The sequence below is a fragment of the Delphinapterus leucas genome, chromosome 2, assembly GCF_059928025.1.
Source record: "Delphinapterus leucas isolate spDelLeu-1000000601 "Yukka" chromosome 2, BTC_Dleu_Yukka2, whole genome shotgun sequence".
Classification (NCBI taxonomy): Eukaryota; Metazoa; Chordata; class Mammalia; order Artiodactyla; family Monodontidae; genus Delphinapterus; species Delphinapterus leucas.
In genome coordinates, this window is record NC_143130.1 from 150,220,111 (window position 1) to 150,240,130 (window position 20,020).

Sequence of the window (20,020 nt, forward strand, 5' to 3'; positions counted from 1 at the left end):
GCCCCCGACCCCTCCTCTCCCTGCCCTCCCGATCTCCCGCCAGGCGCCGGTCCCCATTCCCCAGCCCCGGGCCTCCGGGTCACAGCCGACCGCCGCGGCGCGCCGCGGCGCGCCGCGACGCACACGCCCCCGCTGGGACCGTGCCGCTCTGGGAAGGAGAACCTGAGAGGGGGGCGCTTTGGGAAAAGTGTGACTTTTAGGATTATACCTTCCAAAACTCGTTGTCATCTCGCATTCCTCCCCCGCATCCTCGTAAATCTCGCCTATAAATAACTGGACAGAGAGATGGGGACCCAGCCGGCCTGGCGGCGACTGCTACTACTGCTCACCAGTGGCCCTGGGTCCAAATGCGGGCAGCAGCACCCAGGGTGGGCCACCCGCACCCACGGCATGCCCAGTGGCTGCTTGCCTCAGGGATCGTTAGCACCACAGCTCGCCCTCACCTTCCCCGCAGCTGACCGCATCCCTCTGAGTCAAGTCCTTCCCCAAGTTCCTTTGGCCCCAGTAGCAAAGGGCAGTTTGCTACGATGCCTTCAGCATCTCAAGCAAAATGGATTCCAAAATGCACTTTCTTCTCTCTGAGCTCTGCTGGGGCCCGGGTTGCCAGGTGAAGAGAGCGATCTCAATGGAAAGCTAGTCCAAGGTTGGGCTTGAGCTGTGCTGCATTCTAGCTCTTCTCCCTGCCTCACTCCGTGTAGCACTGGTTCTCACACCAGCTAGCTGCTATGCTTGAGGAATACGGAGCCCTTTTATTGGGATAAGAAGGTGAGGTATACATTCCCGAGTACACTTTGGGGTTTGGATAAGAAGGTGAGGTATACATTCCCGAGTACACTTTGGGGATTAAGGTCAAAGTCGGGTGTTTTAAAAATTAACTTTGGCACAGAAAATTTTAAAGTCTCTAAAACCGGAGGAGTCGGGGTCACTCCAGGGCCTTCATGTGAGAAAGTGGAAGCTGTTGGCAGAGGCAATGGCCTTATATTTGAAAAACACTCTCTCTCCTCTTCTCCCACCCCATTTGGTGGGATCTGGGCATGATCCAGCTCCTCTGGCCAGATAAAGGCCATCACTCCTAATCCTTAATCCTTGAAGTTGCCGAAACTAGCTCTGGACAGTTGTAGCAGAGTCAAGTTGGCAGAATGGGTGTGGTTGGGGACGGTGGATTTGTCTGGGACCCAGACAGTTGGGGATGAAAACAAATGTATGGACAATTCTGCTCTGTACCTAAGTGCCAGTCAGCTCTGTTCCCTTTGAGATCTCTGGCGCCAGCCTACCTCTGCCTTCCCATAACGCCATGTCCAGTGTCATCTCTAGTCAGGCAAAGCCCAGGCACTTTGTAGATTGTTAAGTAGTTTACAAACTTAACGGATTAATGATAATAGTAGTAGTAGCAATTGTGGAAATGGTGGTGCTGATAGCAGTACTAGTAATAACGGCAGCAGATAAAGTAGTAGGAATACAGCATAGATGGACTATTTCAATCCATCGCAAGGTACACCATGACTCCCTTTATTTCCCGTAAGTCTCTGGCATATTCATTACTGCCTGATGAATATAAAGAGCAGAGTGGCCATGGGGGAAGGAGGGGGCACTCTGGATCACTAATGCAGTGATTTCAGAGTGGTAATAGAGTCTTACATTTAGCGTTTTCCATGGGCATTCTAGGGTTGCCCCTCACCCCATGCTTTGGCTGCCGGCCGATGGCTAGCACTGCCTACTTTCTACCCCAGAAGTGGTTACATTTCAAAGGTGAAACCTAAGCTCTGTCCTTGGTCAGGCCAGCCCACTCAGGGCAGGGCTAAGATCTGGACGGTTCCTCCACTTCCATACCCACCCCTCCACACACTTTGGAAAACTTTAGTGGCGAGAGAATGGAAAGTAGCAATGGCAGATTTCCCCCTCTGCTGCCTTCTCCGGTGCTCACCATTTATTAATATTAATAACTTGTGGATTACAAAAGTAATGCTTACCTATAAAATGTATTTTTGTTTAGAAAATACAAAATTATCTTTAATCCCACCAACCTAAAGAAATCCATTGTGATATATTTCCTTCCTGTATTTTTTTCTATACCTAAACATAAACTATTTACAAAGCTAAGGACCTCCCGTATCCTGTTTTTATTCCCACTTGCCATCATTGTGTCAGAGCATTTTTACATTTCACTAAAATATTTTTGTGAAGATTATTTTAAATGGCAACCTAAAATTTGTAAATGGGTGTCTACAATGAGCATTTGATGGAAAGAGAAAGAAAGATGATCACTGTTATTGCTGTTAGAACCAGAACAGTGCAGCGTGGCCCATAAGATAATCTAACCCCCCACCCCACCCCCGTGCCTGATTAAAGGGAGGAGACAGCACCTGCAAGTTTGTTCCAGCAAAAAGGCAACTGGCCCTTCCACTGGGGCTGCAGTGCTGGCTGAGCAACCCAGTGGGCTTCAGGAGAGAGCAGTGTGAAGATGTTGGTTCTCTCAAGGACCTGACCTTCCACACAGCTGTGCATAGAGGGAGAGGTTTGGGGTTTAGAAGCAACATGAACTAGCCCAGAAACACCTGGAGGATTAGGCTGTGTTGCTAAGGGCATCTCAGCAACAAAAAAAAGACTATTATGAGGCTTCGGGAGGAAACCTAGGTTCAGTGGACCCTTGCACTCTAATGGAAGACTCCAAGAGAACAGCAAGGGGGCAGTTAGAATCTGTTAAGAGATGTTAACCTAAAAATCCATTTGGATGACTTGAGGTGACCACTTGAAGGGTGTGCAGGCAACGTGCAAAGTGCCTGTGGCTGTGGCCTGTTCTGCCTCGGAGTTCCTTCTGATTAGTAGGGATCTGGCCAGGGGTGCAAGACCCCCAGATTTGATTTTGCATGTCTTGTTCTCTAAGAAATTCAAGGAAGGAAATGAGAAGCATCTTCTTCCTTCAGAATTTCTAATGACTTTGATACAATGATTAGAAAAGATATTCTGCCTGGGAAGATGTAGACATGTGATTCTTAGCAAGGCTGCAAAAGAAGCATGTACTGGCCTGTCGATCAACTCCCACTGACCTTGAACAAGACACAGGACTCCCCTGGGGCCTTGGAATGTTCTGTGCAAAACCTCTTGAAGGACAGAACCTTTTGCTTTACAGCTGTTCCTGTGGGGCTGTAGTGGCCCCAGCTGGGTTTGATCAAAATGTTGCAATGCATGACTCTGTTGGTATTTTCAAATGATGTTCAGGACTCAAATGCCCACAGTGGAGATGGGTGCTGACAGGCCATGGCATTGGATCTGAAGGCTAGACGAGAGTCAGCTTATGTCCCTATTCCTGGCATACCTCGTGACTTTGTATAAGTCCCTACCACATCATTTTACCTCCATTTTCTCATCCATTTAGAGCTATGTTTGGGCGGGGGGTTTTTTTGTTTTGTTTTTTACCAAAGGGGCAGATAATATCCATTGATGCCAACTGAAAGTCCCAGGACAGGGGAGTGACAAGGCCTAAAGAAGTCACGCAAGAAAAAGGCCTGGATGGGAGCCAGCTTTATCAGTGCTTGTGGACGTGTCTTGAAGCCATGGGACCGGGCCAGCTACATAATTTGTGAGGCCCAGTGCAAAATGAAAATGTGGGGCTCCTTGTTCAAAAAAGCAGGAAAAAGGTGTCATTAAAAGTTTTCAAAGATAAAGTTTTTCCCCTTTCATGGTTTCTCTCTCAACTGGAACGGTGTTTTTATCTGCTATTTAATGTCATTTCAAGAAAATTACAATTTTAAATTATTGGCATGAATTTGCTATTCATCTTTATAGTGTGCAATGCCAGTTTTAAGTGGAAATATAAAAACACTTAACTGGTATATGAAATCATGTAAGTTACACAATTCACATTTTGTAGCTTGTACATGCATATGTAGTTTATTCTTTTTTTTTTTTTTTTTGCGGTACGCGGGCCTCTCACTGTTGTGGCCTCTCCCGTTGCGGAGCACAGGCTCCGGACGCGCAGGCTCAGCAGCCATGGCTCACGGGCCCAGCCGCTCCGCGGCATGTGGGATCTTCCCGGACCGGGGCACGAACCCGCGTCCCCTGCATCGGCAGGCGGACTCTCAGCCACTGCTCCACCAGGGAAGCCCTGTAGTTTATTCTTACCGGAACCATGGAAATGCTGACAAAATGAACTCAACTGCTTTTATTTCACTTTTTATATGCATACTTTATAGGTGCCCTTTCTACCAGTCTTGGCTTTCTGATGAATAAGGAAAGGAAAGGAGCTATTCCATACTCCTACCCTAGTCTTTCCTCCTCTGTCATCATTTGCATAAGTGGTTGGCTAGTACAGGGCACTTAAGCAAGAGAGGATGTGATGGGGTTTTAGGTTATTTTTGTTTCTTAGAACACCGTTGCTCTCTTTCTGCATTTGAAGCAATTTCTGGGTTGAATGGAAAGCCTGGCCTCTTCGGGCTGTCGACGTGTGTGCTTACTTAGTTATTGACCTAACCCTCTTGTTTGTTGTTCAACTCCCCTGCATTGTGGACCCACTGGAATTCTGTGCTCATGGGGCATCGGGAATGCTATATCCTACATGGGCCTGCAAAGAATACTTGTACCTCTGTCTTCTGCTCAACTTCATGCTCCATTATCCAATCAGGCTTCACTTACAAAACACAGTTTCAAAGATAAAATAATCAGAATTTCAAGAAGTCAACAGCAGAGCATTAAACCAAATACAAGGCCCTTCTGAGCATGGGTCTTATGTGACGGCACCCTTAAAGCCGCCCCTGCCATGGGACACCAGAAGATGACTGAGCGTATACATCTAAGGTGGACAGAATTAGATATAGACCCTGAGGCAGATTCTAAGACAAAAGGTACCCCACAGAAATTGGTGTGGGAACCAGAGAACCAAGCAGGAAGATGGATAAATTACAAATGCAAGAACTCAGTGAGAAAAAAAAAAAGAGGTCAAGAGCTAGAGACAAGCAGTAACCTGGTAGCCAGAAGATGAATTGTTGGGATAAGAGCTGGCAAAGGAGGGGAAAGAAGAGGGGCTTCATGCTAAGGTGCTCAGCCAAGATACTGCCATCTGGATGGGACAGTTTGACTGGCCAAGCCATTGTTACCCTGAGGCTGTTCCTCAGGCAGCCCCTTGGCCAATAAATCTTAAGCCTGTAAATGTGGCTCCAAAGATCATCTTCCAAGAAAGGATGTGAGAATTGAAACTTGTAGAATGCTTTCAAGGAGAGAAAATTCTGAATGTAGACTTTGGGCTGAGTTTCTAAAGTGGATTCTGAAGTTCCTTAGTTTACCTGCAAAAGTAATGAGTTGGGTGGCTCGTAGCCAGAAACTGTCTAAGATATATTGAAGTCAGAGTCCCTACAGCCAAAAGGCATGGGAGTGCCCCATCCAAGGCAAGGGGACTTGGCTGCAGGATGGACAGGAGCGCCAAGGTGTGGAGCAGCCCAAAGCTTCACAGAGTTTCACAGGTTGGGAGTGACCTTCAGATGGGACATCCTCTCCTGCCAGCTCTTCTCTTTCTTCACCAGGTTGTGCCTCCTCCAAAGAGCTAGGATGAAAGCCAAATGTTTCAACCAAGCAGCCAACCAGCAATTTCCCAATTCCCAGATATTTGGCTTTGGGAAATCAGATGTCCATGCTGGGACCAGAGTTTGCCATTATCACCAACGCGATTAGTGTGGTCCATTCCTAATTACATAGCAGCAAGCACAGCTCTAGCACGGATAGTGGTACCAGACATTTAAAAAGCCAAAGATAGGGGCTTCCCTGGGGGCGCAGTGGTTGGGCGTCCGCCTGCCGATGCAGGGGACACGGGTTCGTGCCCCGGTCTGGGAGGATTCCACATGCCGCAGAGCGGCTGGGCCCATGAGCCATGGCCGCTGAGCCTGCGTGTCCGGAGCCTGTGCTCCGCAACGGGAGAGGCCGCAACAGTGAGAGGCCCGCGTACCGCAAAAAAAAAAAAAAAAAGCCAAAGATAGGGGAATTCCCTGGCAGTCCAGGACTAGGCTCGGTGCTGTCACTGCCGGGGCCCTGGGTTCGATCCCTGGTCAGGGGACTAAGATTCCACAAGCCACGTGGTGCAGCAAAAACAAACTTTAAAAAAAAGCCAAAGATAATACGACAGAAGATTAAAAGAGTTCAGTCTTCCTCATGGTGTTCATATGGCCTTGAAATGATCATAAGCAGTGTAAAGCTCATTATCTTCCTTTTAAACATACATACACATTTTCATATCAGCAAGGAAATGATGCCATGTCTGGTAGGACTCAAAACCAACAGTTCCCAAAGATTTTTTAAAAAGAAGCAGGATGTAGGAGCTATACTCAATATTTTGTAATAACCTATAAGGGAAAAGAATCTGAAAAAGTATGAGATTATATATAATATATATATATATAAAATATATAAAACTGAATCACTTTGTTGTACACCTGAAACTAACACAACATTTGTAAATCAACTATACTTCAATTAAAGAAAAAGAAAAAAAAAGGAAGGGGAATGTGTAGTGCCAAGGAGAGCTGACTTGAACTAAAAGAATCCTGGGTTGAAATATATCCAAGTGGACCTTCTCTTCTCTTTCAGCCAAAAGGAGTTTAAAACAGCACTGAAATTACAGACAGCGTTTACAGAGAGGAAGCTTGTGGAGCAAAGTTTCCCTTCCACAGTGTGTCTGTGGGAAAAGAACAAAAGTGCTAAGGAAGGGCTAACTAGCTAGCTCGAGAGTTATGGAAAACCAGAATTACGATTTCAGATTTGGTTATGACTCCATACCTTACAGAGGTGTGTGAATTTCCTTGTCAACATTACCACCTTGTTATCAGCGTGAGCTTAGGCATTTCCAAAAATAGGGATACTCACCACTACCTATAGTGACTTATTTAATAACCACCACCACAAAACAACAACTATAATAATAATAGCAGTAACAATAATGGTAGTAAAGACTACCGTGATGAGCCCAGCTTCTGGCACCCAGTAGATGTTCCATAAATGTGTTTGAAAGGAGTGAAAATGCTTATCCCAGCATTTGTCTCATATTAAGGATCCAAGAAATGCAATCATTTCATTAATATTCATTGAGCAACTAATTCATTTCATTAATATTCATTGAGCAACTAATAGGTGCTAGACGCTGGGCCTTGAGGGCTGGGAACACAGGAGTAAACATGAAGAACAAGGTCACTGCCTTTCATGAACTTACATATATACCTATATACTTTTGTGAGAAAGAAAACTCAAGCTGGAGCAGTTAAGTCCCTTGCCCATGGTCACACAGTAGTATGTGGAATCCTTAGGTACTAAAATTTGCCTCCTTGAAATTTCTATCAATCCATCCATATTCTATCTATCTTTTGAAGCAACAAAAAATACATCTCATCACTGTAACAAGGAAAAGCCTTGACGTTTTTAGGGCAACTCGCTTGCCCATCCTCCAGTCTTGTCTTCTGTAAGTTATTCCTTTTCCCGTGATTGTGCCTTGTGTGATCAGGATTCCCATTCCAGGACCATCCTGGGTGGTTACGGGGAAACTGTCCTGCTCTCTGTAACCAGGTTCTCTGTCACTAGGAAGGTGACCTGAGAGGAATGCGAATCTGATGAGTCATAATTTCTAATGAGCCTGGAGGCTTACAGAAGCCCCACCCATACCTCCCCTAGTTTTTATCCCCTTTGCTCCGGAGTGTGTGAATTCCAGTTCAGAGGTCTTGAGAAATTGAAGTGGATGTGGTAAGAGTAGGAATTCATTTCAGCCATTACTTTTCAGGAACCAGTTTGTGGATGCAATGACGGGAAATGACCCATTAGAAGAATAACATCTGGACTTGTGCAGATGCATTACTCCAGACCTGGTCAGTTTTAATGTCACGAGAGTGACGATACCATCATTTAAAAATATGCTCTGGTTTAAGTGCTAAACGAGATCGGACACAGTGTTATTCTGTGTGGCATGGAACATTTTCTCTCCTAACATCCCGTAAAGTAGTATTTATTTTTTAGTTTGTGTTTTTATGACTGGCTGATAAGTTCTAACTTTGTGAGCCGAAACCTCATCTCCCAAGAAACAAAAACAACCCCTCCCCCAAACCCAGCAGTAAATAGACCAGTTGGCCCTGTGTCTAGTGGGACGGGAACTAAGGGAGACTCGTGTGACAGCTGGTGGCACATTCGCTACATATGTGCACTTAATCTGGTCTTGAGTTTCCTCACATATTAAATGGGTATAATCATGCCAGCCCGACTCGCAAGATAAGGGTGAAAAGCAAGATGATAACGTATGAATGTACTTTATAAACTACAAAGTATTAGAAGTATAAATTATCCTTTTAAGTGGGCAGGGATATTTAGGAGAACAAAAAAAAGAATAGAAATAAGAAGCGGGAACTGGGGCTTCCCTGGTGGCGCAGTGGTTAAGAATCCGCCTGCCAGTGCAGGGGACACGGGTTCGAGCCCTGGTCCGGGAAGATCCCACATGCCGCAGAGCAGCTAAGCCCGTGCGCCACAACTACTGACCCTGCGCTCTAGAGCCCGCGTGCCACAACTACTGAGCCCGCGTGCCACAACTACTGAAGCCTGTGCGCCTAGAGCCCATGCTCTGCAGTAAGAGAAGCCACCGCAATGAGAAGCCCGCGCACCGCAACGAAGAGTAGCCCCCCCTTGCCACAACTAGAGAAAGCCCGCACACAGCAATGAAGACCCAATGCAGCCAAAAATAAATACATTAAAAAAAAAAAAAAGTGGGAACTGCCCAATGAAGGAAATTTCCACCTTTAATTCTAACAGTTTTAAGACAAAAGAGATACTTGAGTAGTACCTACTAGGAAAACTCTCTTGATGCGTGGCTTCTGCATTAAATATCCATTGATGCTGACTCTCCCATTTTGTTTCAAACGCACACAGAAAAACTGCTCCCCAAATGCACGCACTCCACCAAAAAAAGCACTTGCTAATACAGTAAAACAAAAGCCTTTCTGATGAGCAGAATGCGAGGGACGTTCTTTGAAAGTCTTCACACGTCCCCATCAAAGACACAGCGGAAGCGTGACTTGGTAAAGAGTGACGTGGACAGCAAGTTCTGTCTCTAACTCACCAGCCGCCTTGGGTCAAGGAATTTTACCTCTTGGGCCGTAGTTTTCTGATGTCTAAAAACCGAGGGCTGGAGTCCAGGATCTCAAAGGTCCTTTCCAGCTCTGGAAAGAATAATTCTCCATTCTTTCTGAACTGGGTGGCCATTACCCAGAATGGGAGAGTTCCGTGTGGACTGATAGAGACCAGTCTCCAAAATCTGTTATTACGTGAAAAGGCAGAATGCAAAACAGTGTTTATTTGCTTCGTGTTTGAAAAAAGAAAAAAAGATATAAACTAGCATCAACATATACTCTAGAACAATACTTGCTTTCAAGAAGATTATCTGAAATTATGCAAGTGAAGCTGTTCACGTCGCTTGAATAGGGACTGGGCAGAGAAATTGGGGAGAGACTTTCACTTCTTTTTTTTTTTTTTTTTAAAGATTAAGACTTGATTGTTTTTAGAGCAGTTTAAGGTTTACAGCAAAATTGAGGGGAAGGGACAGAGATTTCTCATATACTCCCTGCACCCATACGTGCCTAGCCTCCCCCGTTATCAGCACTCCCCACCAGAGTGGTACATTTGTTACAGTTGGTGAATCTACGCTGACACGTCATGATCACCAAAAGTCCACAGTTTACTTCGGGGTTCACTCTTGTGTTGTACATTCTATGGGTTTAGACAAATGTATAATGACATGTACCTATCACTGTGGTACCATACCGAGTGCTTTCACTGCCCTAAAAATCCTCTGTGCTCTGCCTCTTTATCTCTTACGCCCCACCCTTGGCAACCACTGATCTTTTTACTGTCTCCATAGTTTGCCTTTTCCAGAATGTCCTATAGTTGGAATTATACAGTGTGTAGCCTTTTCAGACTGGCTTCTTTCACTTAGTCATATGCATTTAAGGTTCCTCCATGTCCTTTTTTAACTTTTTATTCTAAATCTTTCTATAGTGCATGACTTTTCTAAGTATATGCATTATTACTTTTATTTTTTACGAAAAACGATGACAAGATTATCTGTGTAGAAAGATTATGGGTAGTTTTGCTTTCTTCTTTTATATTCCCGAAGAAAACCTACCTCATACACATAATTTTTAATGCCGTTCTGGACATTATCTGTGCCTTGTCTAATCCTGTCAGACTGTAACACCAAAGATGTCAAGCAAACTTATCCCGAGCCTCAGACTTTCTCTTAGTTTCCCATAATATGACTTATCCTTTCTGCAGTGCCCACCACCCCAATGCACACATAGGGCTGGATCCTGGCAGCATGGTACCCCACAGTAGGGGGACGCCCCTTTGGACTCAGTAGCACGTGAGTGACGGTTTGAATCTGCTGGTGAGGCAGGGAAGAAAGTTGGGTCAGAGCTTGTGATACAAACTGGTCCTGAGCATTAGTGATGTGCCTCTGGTGTGGAGGAAGGGACCGTATGGGTGGTCCATGTCCAAGATCCTTGTTGGCCCCTGAGTCTAGGAAGTCCTGCCCATCGATAGCTCAGACACAGCACCCAGAAGGAAGCTCACTCAATCATCAGATCTGTATTGGATACTTGCCATGGCTCTTCACAGCCCAAATCTCAAATCCACTGTGTTCTCCTCAAAACATGGCATGCGGTTGTGGGAACAGGGTTCTAATCTAGAGCCTGCTGTCAACTTGCTCCGTGACTTTGGAAAAGTCGCATCACTCTGAGCCTCCTCATATGTAAACAATTGGTGTTGGGTCAGATGCCCTCCAAGTCCCCTTTCAGAAGTGTTGAACTGTCTAGGAGTTTGAAGACCCTCTAGCTCCCCTCTCCCCCGCCTTCTAGCCTCTCTTTCTGGAAGCAACCAGATTTAGGAAGGAAACAGGAAACAAGCTCTCTTTTGTTCCCATTTACTGATATGTGCTGACAAATAAGCATAAAGATCTCAACTAAGATTTCCAAGGTAACCTTGCAAATCTGAGGGTAAACCAAAGTAAATGACAGTCTCCCCGGACGATAGAGTCAGACAGAGGGTCTCAGAGAGAAACCAGAGTAGGGGTTGGAAGCCTCTATAAAATATTGCCTGGGCCCTGGAATCTAAATTGATGGCACCAGAGATTACCTACTGCTGCTAGACCTTCTCAGATTATTCCAAAATTCAGACTTTGATTCTAAGCAGGCAGTCGTTCACCATAAAAATCTGGTAAGACTAGCTGTATTAGGCCAGGAAGTTCTGATGGAGGGGAAAAAAAAAAAAAAAAAAAAAGCTTTTAAGAAATGAACTGGCAGTGGCAGGGCCAAGAGTTTCAGGGAACAGTTGCTGGCTACGCTGTAGCATCCCAGAGAGTTGCCACCATTGACTCAAGACTGGAGAGCCCTGAGGAGTCTGGGCCAGATCTGAGGATTTGGGGGATGTGATTCTAGGCCAACTGCTCATGCTGAGTCAGAACTGAGCTCCTTTCTTGAATGGACCTGAACCTCAGGCTGTAGGTGCCACTGGGTCATTGGAACTTGTGTGGAATTCTCCCTGATACCTAGAGAGAGAGAGAAGGGCTGTGTTCCTGTGTGTGCCAGTGAAGATGGGAGGGAAGAAAGGGAGAACAGAAAACCTGTAGGGCAAGGTGGCCTGATGGAAAAGATCTTTACTTAGTGTAAGAGGATCTGGGTTTGACTCCTGACTTCCCATCGACTCCTCCGTTAACCTTGGGATGGTCCTAATCTTGACAAGCTTCTGTTTCCATTATAGCATGGGAGTAGTAGTATGCACCAAACAGGATTGTGATGGTGATTGAAATTAAAGGATGCATGCACGCATGCCTAGCACAGTGCCTGGCACGTAACAGGTGCTTAATAGATGACGGCTACGGGGACTTCCCTGGTGGTGCAGTGGTTGGGAATCCGCCTGCCAATGCAGGGGACACGGGTTCGATCCCTGGTCCGGGAAGATCCCACATGCCGGAGCAACTAAGCTCGTGGGCCACAGCTACTGAGCCTACATGCCACAACTACTGAAGCCTGTGCACCTAGAGCCTATGCTCTGCAACAAGAGAGGCCACCACAATGAGAAGCCTGCACACTGCAATGAAGAGTAGCCCCTGCTCGGCGCAACTAGAGAAAGCCCGTGTGCAGCAATGAAGACCCAACACAGCCAAAAATAAATAAATTTCCAAAATAAATAAATAAAATTTTTTAAAAAAATAGATGATGGCTATGTGTAAATCTAACTCCTACTCCGGTAGGAACTATGGCGGGAAAGCGTGCAAGAGGGGAGGAGAAAGGACTCAGCAAAGGAGGCTATGGGGGAATATGGGAAGCAAGTGAGCAATAGAGGGGTCACACCTTGTTCGCCTCCCCTGCACTGTAGCCACTTAAGAGCAAGTTTCAGCTCTTAAGTGCAGGGGAGGCAAGCAAGGTGTGAACCAACAGTCTTTGGTATGGATGTTTCCTACCTGGGCCCACGGGGCTGGATGAACAAGTAACCCATCAGGCTTCCTCTGAAGGGCAGCTGAGCTCCAGCAGAACCAAGGACCTTTGGGCCCTGAGGTCTATGCCTGCTTCCAGCTTCTCAGGATATAAGGCGGTCCAGAAAACACTTAGAAACTGCTGAGTTGGGACTTCCCTGGTGGTGCAGTGGTTAAGAAACCACCTGCCAATGTAGGGGACATGGGTTCGAGCCCTGGTCCAGGAAGATCCCACATGCCGCGGAGCAACTAAGCCCGTGCGCCGCAACTACTGAGCCCACGTGCCACAACTACTGAAGCCCACACGCCTAGAGCCTGAGCTCCGCAACAAGAGAAGCTACCGCCATGAGAAGCCCGCGCACTGCAATGAAGTGTAGCCTCCGCTTGCCGCAAGTAGACAAAGCCCGTGTGCAGCAACGAAGACCCAACACAGCGAACAATAAATAAGTAAATAAATAAATGAGAAACTGCTGGGTTCTAGGCAGACATGTCTCTGGCCTGAGGTTGTGCAAGCGAATAAGCCTCAGTTAGACGGTGTCTGTTCTCTGCCACTTTCCATCCTCTGCCCCAGGATTCTCTGACCCGTTCTTTGAACTGAACTAGTAGGGAAAGAACTTCGGATTCTCTCACAAGTTAGACCAGTTCAGAGTCTGAGAGCAGAGAGCAAGGATGTTCCAGGAAGAGTAGATATATGCTGTGATCAGCTGGGTTCCCCGGGGAGCTTCACAAGCAAGAAAGTTGACTGGTGCTCTGGGGAAAGGAGGCTGTGGAGGAAGGCAAGGCCCCTGCAAGAGGGAGAAGCTGCTAAGCTGGCAGCTTCACGCCTGCTCTGCCTGTTCTCTTGTGTCTTATGCTGGCGCCAGTTTCCTGAGCTGCCTTCCTCATGTCGGATGAGGAAAGCCCCTGGCTTGATCAGGTGTCCTGGGAATAAAAGCACTAGCAGCCATGTCCCCTGGAGCCTCCTTTTAATCCCGCCTTACAGGCATGCCTCGGCCATTATGCCTGGAGTCCTCCCATGACCCTGGGTCTCTCCAAATTGGTGCTCCGTGAACAGCCAGTGCTTTCTGCTCAGTAAACCCTTCAGAAGCCTTTCCTGCATCTCTCCTCCCAGGTTCCCCCACTGCTCTCTTTGAAGACACAATGGGCAGAGGTGATCTTTTTTTTTTTTTAATAAAATCACAGTTGATGAGGGTCTTCTAAAAAAAGATAATTTCTTCCCTAAGAGGAACTCTGATGCCTGTCATTACACATTCTTCACCCTGATACACACACACACACACACACACACACACACACACATTTATTTTTCACAAGATTCAGGTTGTACTGCACAAACATGCACAACTTTTTCCACCAATATTTTACACTAAAAACATTTTTCAGTGTCATTATTTTTCTACAGCGTGATTTAATGTCCGTGTCGTGTTCCATTATGCCAATGGCCCTGTTATTTATTTAACCAGTCTCCTACTGATGGATCTTTATTTCCAATACTTTGCCGATACACACAGTGCTGCCACAGAGAGGCCACAAAGGTGCTCTTTCTGCTACACGGGTGCCTGTTAACTAACTTATCCCCAAACATATCTGGTTACGTGGTATTTGCCCTGTTGGCATGGAAAGATGGCAGGACAGGCAATAGGAACAGGAGAGGTGTTGCTGGGGTCACAGAAGGATGGAGGGAGAGGTGATCAGAACAGGAGAGGTATTTTTTAAAGTCTAAAAAGAGAACAAGATGGCATTTTGGCTTCTGAGATTTTCCCCCATCCTGGCTCAGAATTCCTGCCAATGGGCATGACATGTGTCCTTGGCCAGAGCTAACAAGGTAAAGATACTATCAGGCAATGGGTTTCTTCTGAATGTTTCTGGGTATATACTCATTGTCATATTCCAGATGGCCCAACTGGCCCTTCCAAAGTCCCACTTCTAACCCAAGAAAGGGTGTTAATGAAGACAAACAGTAATGCTGTCCTACCTTCTTCCTACTACTCCACTTCTCTCTCTGTATATACCGCAATGAAGTCGATAAGAGTTGGGGGCCGTGGATGGGGTAACTTGTAAGTATGCTGCTGTAGCACCCAAGTCTGCTCCTTCCCTCATGAACAGGAGCATGTGACAGGCACCAAAAGGCTGAGCTGACCTCAGGCTTTGGCATTACCACTCTCTTGAGCAGATTTCGATATCCCTTAAAGGACTGTCAACATAAGCTTTTAGCTTATAAGAGTTTTAGACTGGTTTTTCACTTGAGCTCTTTCAAATGCCACTTTCACAGCCAAGTAGTGGCCAACAGAGGGTGAATAAGAAGAATATAAACTCCTTGAAGATATCAGTATCTTTTGAATGCTCTCCATTTCCTTACAAAGCCCCGGCACAGGCCGTGATGAATGAATCCTCATCGAATAAGTTTACGAAGAGCCTGTACCCAGGATTGTGTGGTGGTGGTGAGAGGGATGCAGCAGCCCTTGAATGCTGGGGACATCCATGTGAAGAATTCGAAGGGCGGGAAACAAAGGGCAGCTTGGGAATGGTGTAAAGAGACCTCCAAGAATAATGTTGCTAAAACAAAACAAAAGAAACACTTCGCAATGTTTATTTGAATCCAGTGTAAGCATTGCTAGATTGGAAAAACAGAAGGTCAGAAATTAATGTGAATGGAGTCAGAGGAGATTTAGCCCATGAGATAAAGGCAGACGATCCCTGGCCATGGGAACAGCATCAGCAGTGATGGGAACTCTATGTAGGCGCCAGGCAGGGCAAGAATGATGTGAATGAAGATACTGCCACTTGAAGGGTGCTGGCTTCCTGAGTCAGCAGGAAGTTGTCATAGCTTCCCAGTGCCTTAGACTTGGAAAAGACCTTCAGGGATCAGTGAGTCCAGGTCTCTTTACCCACCAGCTCTGCTGGAGGGGAACCAATGTGGGCTTGGGCTTAGACAGTCCTGGCTCTTTCCCTAAAACTCAAATGGCCTTAGCAAATCACTTAACTTCTTTAAGCCTCAGCTCTTGGAAGCAGGACTAATAAGACCTATTTTCCCAGAGCACCTGTCAAGGTCAAGTGAGTCATGAAACGCTATATAAATGTTTGGTATTGCTACTTACTGAGCATACAATATGTGTAAACCAGTATGATGTAGTTTTGCTGTGTGAGGGTTTACAGATGCCCTACAGATGCTTGTCTGGAAAGCAAAGAAGGTATGTGTCATAGATAGCTGCCATGATGGGCATGAGCTGAGTCTATGGCTGTGAAAAATGATTTTATTCATTGGGAAACAAAAGGGCCCACTTGATGACTGTACCTGTAGACCTGGCCTCATTAGAAAAAGACCACCCTACATGTTCTGTGAAAGTGTTACCATTAGGGAGGGTTGTACTATAATTCACAGGTATTAGAAAGATGGTAACTTCTCAGCAAGTTAGAAATAGAGCGAAATTACCTGATCTTGAGCATCTACCAAAAAAACTAAAGGTAACATCGTACTAAATGGTGAGAGACTGAATGCTGTCCACAACCCTTCATAGCAGCATCATTCATAATAACCAAACACTGGAAATGGCCCAGATGTCCTTCAACAGATGAATGGTCAGACAAACTCTGGTATGCCCATACCATGGAATACTACTCAGCAACGAAAAGGAAGGCACTATTGATACTTGTAACAGCTTGGATGCATCTCAAGGGGATTATCTCAAGATTATGCTAAGTGAAAAAAAAGCTAATTCTCAACAACTTCATACTATATGATTCCATTTATGTAACACTTTGAAATGACAAAATTTTAGTAATGGAGAACAGATTAGTGGTTGTCAGGGGTGAAAAAGGAGGTGGGGATACAGGAGAGACGTGGATGTAGTTATAAAAGGGCAACAGGATCCCTCCTGTGATGGAACTGTTCTGTAACTTAACTTTGGGGGTAGACACAGGAAACCACGTACGTGATAAATGGTATAGAATTAACACACACACACACACACACAAATGAGTACAAGTGAAGCTGGAAAACCTGAATAAGATCTGCAGATTGTATCAGTGTCAATATGGTAGTCAATATATTATACTATAGTTTTATAAGATGTTATCATTGGGGGAACTGGATAAAGGGTGCAAGGGATCTCTGTATTATTTCTTACAACTGTATGTGAATCTAATATTATCTCAATAAAAATTTCAATTAAAAAATAATACTGTTGGTGTTAGTCTGGCCAGCAGCAGCTAAGACGGATGTTGTTTCAGGAAGAAACCAGAGATGTGTCGTGTCAGCCCTATTAGGATCACAGCCGACTCTCAATGGAATTGGAGATGCAGGTGGTTTTAGGACTTACAAAAGAGAAGCCTTGGTGGAAACTTTGCACTTGGTTTTGTTTGTTTGTTTTTGTCTTTGAATGCAGAGACATAAGAGGGGTAGAGGGTCCCGGAGAGTTATATAGGAAGCTTCCAAATGAGATGTATACAGATAAAGTATACAAATAAAATGAGCACAGTTTGGTACCAACAGAGTCCCACAGTTGCACCTGGCAAGAAGCAGAACTCAAGCCTCAAAGCTGTCTAATGAAGGAACTGAATTAAAATTCATTATAGGCAGTTGAACATTCTAAGACAGCACTGTGGGTAATGCTTAAGATCACGGTCTCAGGTGACGGCTTAGAATCAAATCCCGGCCCTGATGCATATTAGCTTTGTGACCTTTGGCAAGTGACTGAACTTCCTTGGGCCTTAGTTTCCCCATCTAGAAAATGGGCAAAATACTAGAACCTACCTCATAGGCTGTTGTCCAGACTAAATGGGTTAATGCTTAGAATACTCCCTGGCCAATTCATGCTTGATCAAGGTTACCTGCTCTTACTCTTACTACCCTTCTGGGAGGATAGATGAATACTGCCTATGATGCAAGGCTAGATTCTCCTGAGCTCATCATGAAGCATCTCAGCGTTCTACCCTGTTTCTTCATTTCCTTGGCCTGGGCTCCTATTCACCAGTCAGAAGTCTCTAATCACTAAGAAGGAAAGAACCCAAAATGTCACATGTTGACTGTCGGAGAACAGCTGTTTGCCTACATGTGCAGATTTCCTGGCTCTAGGGCATGGCTTTCTGGGACCTGTTTGCCCTTGTGGGTAATCCTGGGGCCTCCCATGGTTATCCTGGGCTCTCATGGTTTAACCAATAGATGTTCCTGAAGAAACATACATCGAAAATGGTAGAATGTAAAGTACTAGCTCAGGTGAGACGGCCCACCTGCAGGTGCTCACTGGGGACTTTTTAAAAACGTGGATTACAGAGACTTCCCTTGCGGTCCGGTGGATGTGACTCCACGCTTCCAATGCAGGGAGCGCAGGTTCGATCCCTGGTCGGGGAACTAAGATCCCACATGCTGTGCAGCTCAGCCAAAAAAAAACAGACTTAAGAAAAAAAATGTGGATTACAGAGTTCCAGAATCTCCATGTTAACTAATGATGATCAGTTAGCATGGATGATTTAATGAGAAACACTGTGGGGTTCTCATCAGATGTCAGGGAAACCCTGACTTTTCTCAGCCCGCTCACAAGCCTTCAAGGTAGGGAGCAGCCATAATTACCTTCATTTTTACCCACTTCAAAACTGAAACTCTGAGAGGTGAGCTGTCTTAACCCAAGGATGCCAGGTGAATGCTAGTGCTGGGGACATTGTCTTGTATCAACTAACTCAGAGGCACTGAAACTGGCCAGCAACTTCTCCATAAAAATATTTCCGCCTTCTCTCGAAGGCTCTTTCATGCCCTATAGAGTCAGGAACAAGGCCTATTCATTTTCCTGCCACAGCTGGCTTTTAGAGCTCCTAGCTTTCCCAAATTATTAGGACTCCAGAGGAGCCCAGCAACTTTGGGTCTGTCTGCCACCCCATCCAAAAAGCTGTCAGTGAAATATCGGCGGTGGTACCCAATCATCCACTCGTGATGAGAGAAGGGCTGAGAGCAGGCAGGAGGCAGCATTCATGTCTGCAGTTTAGGGATGTAGATAGGTGGGAGGAGGGTACAACAAACTGTTGACTCAGAGGCTGTCTAATCTATAAGTGAAAAGAAAATAGTCCCAGAACCCTACTCCATTCTTTCCCTAAGCCCCCTTTTCTGGCTGCAAAGCTGCTTTTATCATGTTCTCTGCATATACCCACCCACCCCCGATAGGAAAACACACCTTTGAGCACACTTCTGAAAGGAAAACTGGTAAGTAAAACCAAGCATCAAACCTAGGTGTGGGAAACATTTGTGGCAAGTGTGAGTTTATGTACATCCGAGACCATGAAAGGAAAAATGAGAAATTGGGGATGGGCTCTGCCCTCGCTGCACAGGTTTGGGGGTGGAGCATTTTTGCTGATCTCTGAATCAGCTCATGTCCACGGAGCATTTGCTGTGGGCCCAGCGCTGCATCCAGCATTGTGGTGCACTTTCTCACTTCATCCTCAGAACAGACCGGTGAGTTCGATAGAGTTGCTGTCTTTATTTCAGAGACGAGGAAACGAGTCTTAGAGAGTGCCAGTCACTTTCTAAGGCCGCATAACTGGCCAGGGGCAGTCAGGATTAGAACCCAGGTCTGCCTTACCCCTAAATTCTTCATCTCCCTTAGAAAGTAGACATCTCTTTGTGCAAACTGGGGTTTGCCCATCTCCTTCCAGCTGTCTTCTTTGCCCTCCCCACAACCCAGTGAAATAAAAGCAAGCCAAACATAATTTCTGAAATGAAGATTCCTAGGCGTTTGGGAGGGCCCAAGGCTCTAAGTAAACAGCCACTGTCAAGGGGAAAGATCTGTGTGTTACGTGGCAAAGGCCACGCAGACAGTCACACACACTGACCTACTAACTGTAACCCTGGGATTATAGGTTATATTTAACATAAACAAAACCTCCATGAGTATATTTATCATAAAGTTACTTCAGTATCTAAAATGTAGAGGCAACATAAATGTCCAGAAAGAAACAAAAAGAGAGAAATCAAGAAAAGAAAGTTGTTTTCAGAACTCTGAGTGTAAGCATTCGTGTACAAAGAGAGGAAAATCAGTACTTTTATGGAAAGGTAAAATTGGGTGGGTCATAGCAGTCCTGGATATGAAGCCTAATAAGTAAAAATACCCATCATTTCACTGCACATACTACATTCCCATTGCTCTGCCGCAGAAAGACCCTCTGTCAGCTTGCAGTATATACAAACATCAAGTCACCATGTTGTACACCCGAAACGAACATCATGTTATGTCAACTTTACCTCAATTTTTAAAACCATTTTTCAATTTTTTTTTTCTTTTTTTCTTTTCTTTGGCCACACCACATAGCATGCAGGATCTTAGTTCCCCGACCAGGGATTGAACCTGCGCCCCCTGCAGTGGAAGTGCAGATTCTTAACCACTGGACTGCTAGGGAAGTCCCTACCTCAATTTTTAAAAAAAGAATCAAGATGCTAAAAAAAGAAAGAACTTCTAAATTACCCTCCAAAATATATCTGACCTATTCTTGAAAATTGGCTTTAAATTAAGCTGTAGTTTCCTGCACTGTGTGTAGGATTCAAAATGGAAA

At 45.4% G+C, this 20,020-nt stretch overlaps 1 protein-coding gene across 5 annotated transcripts in view; it reads left to right on the forward strand.

Moving 5' to 3' along the window:
* The window catches only part of TTC9 (tetratricopeptide repeat domain 9), a 56,214-nt gene that overhangs the window by 564 nt on the left and 35,630 nt on the right, over positions 1–20,020 (forward strand). The gene's annotated exons all lie outside the window — the stretch shown is intronic.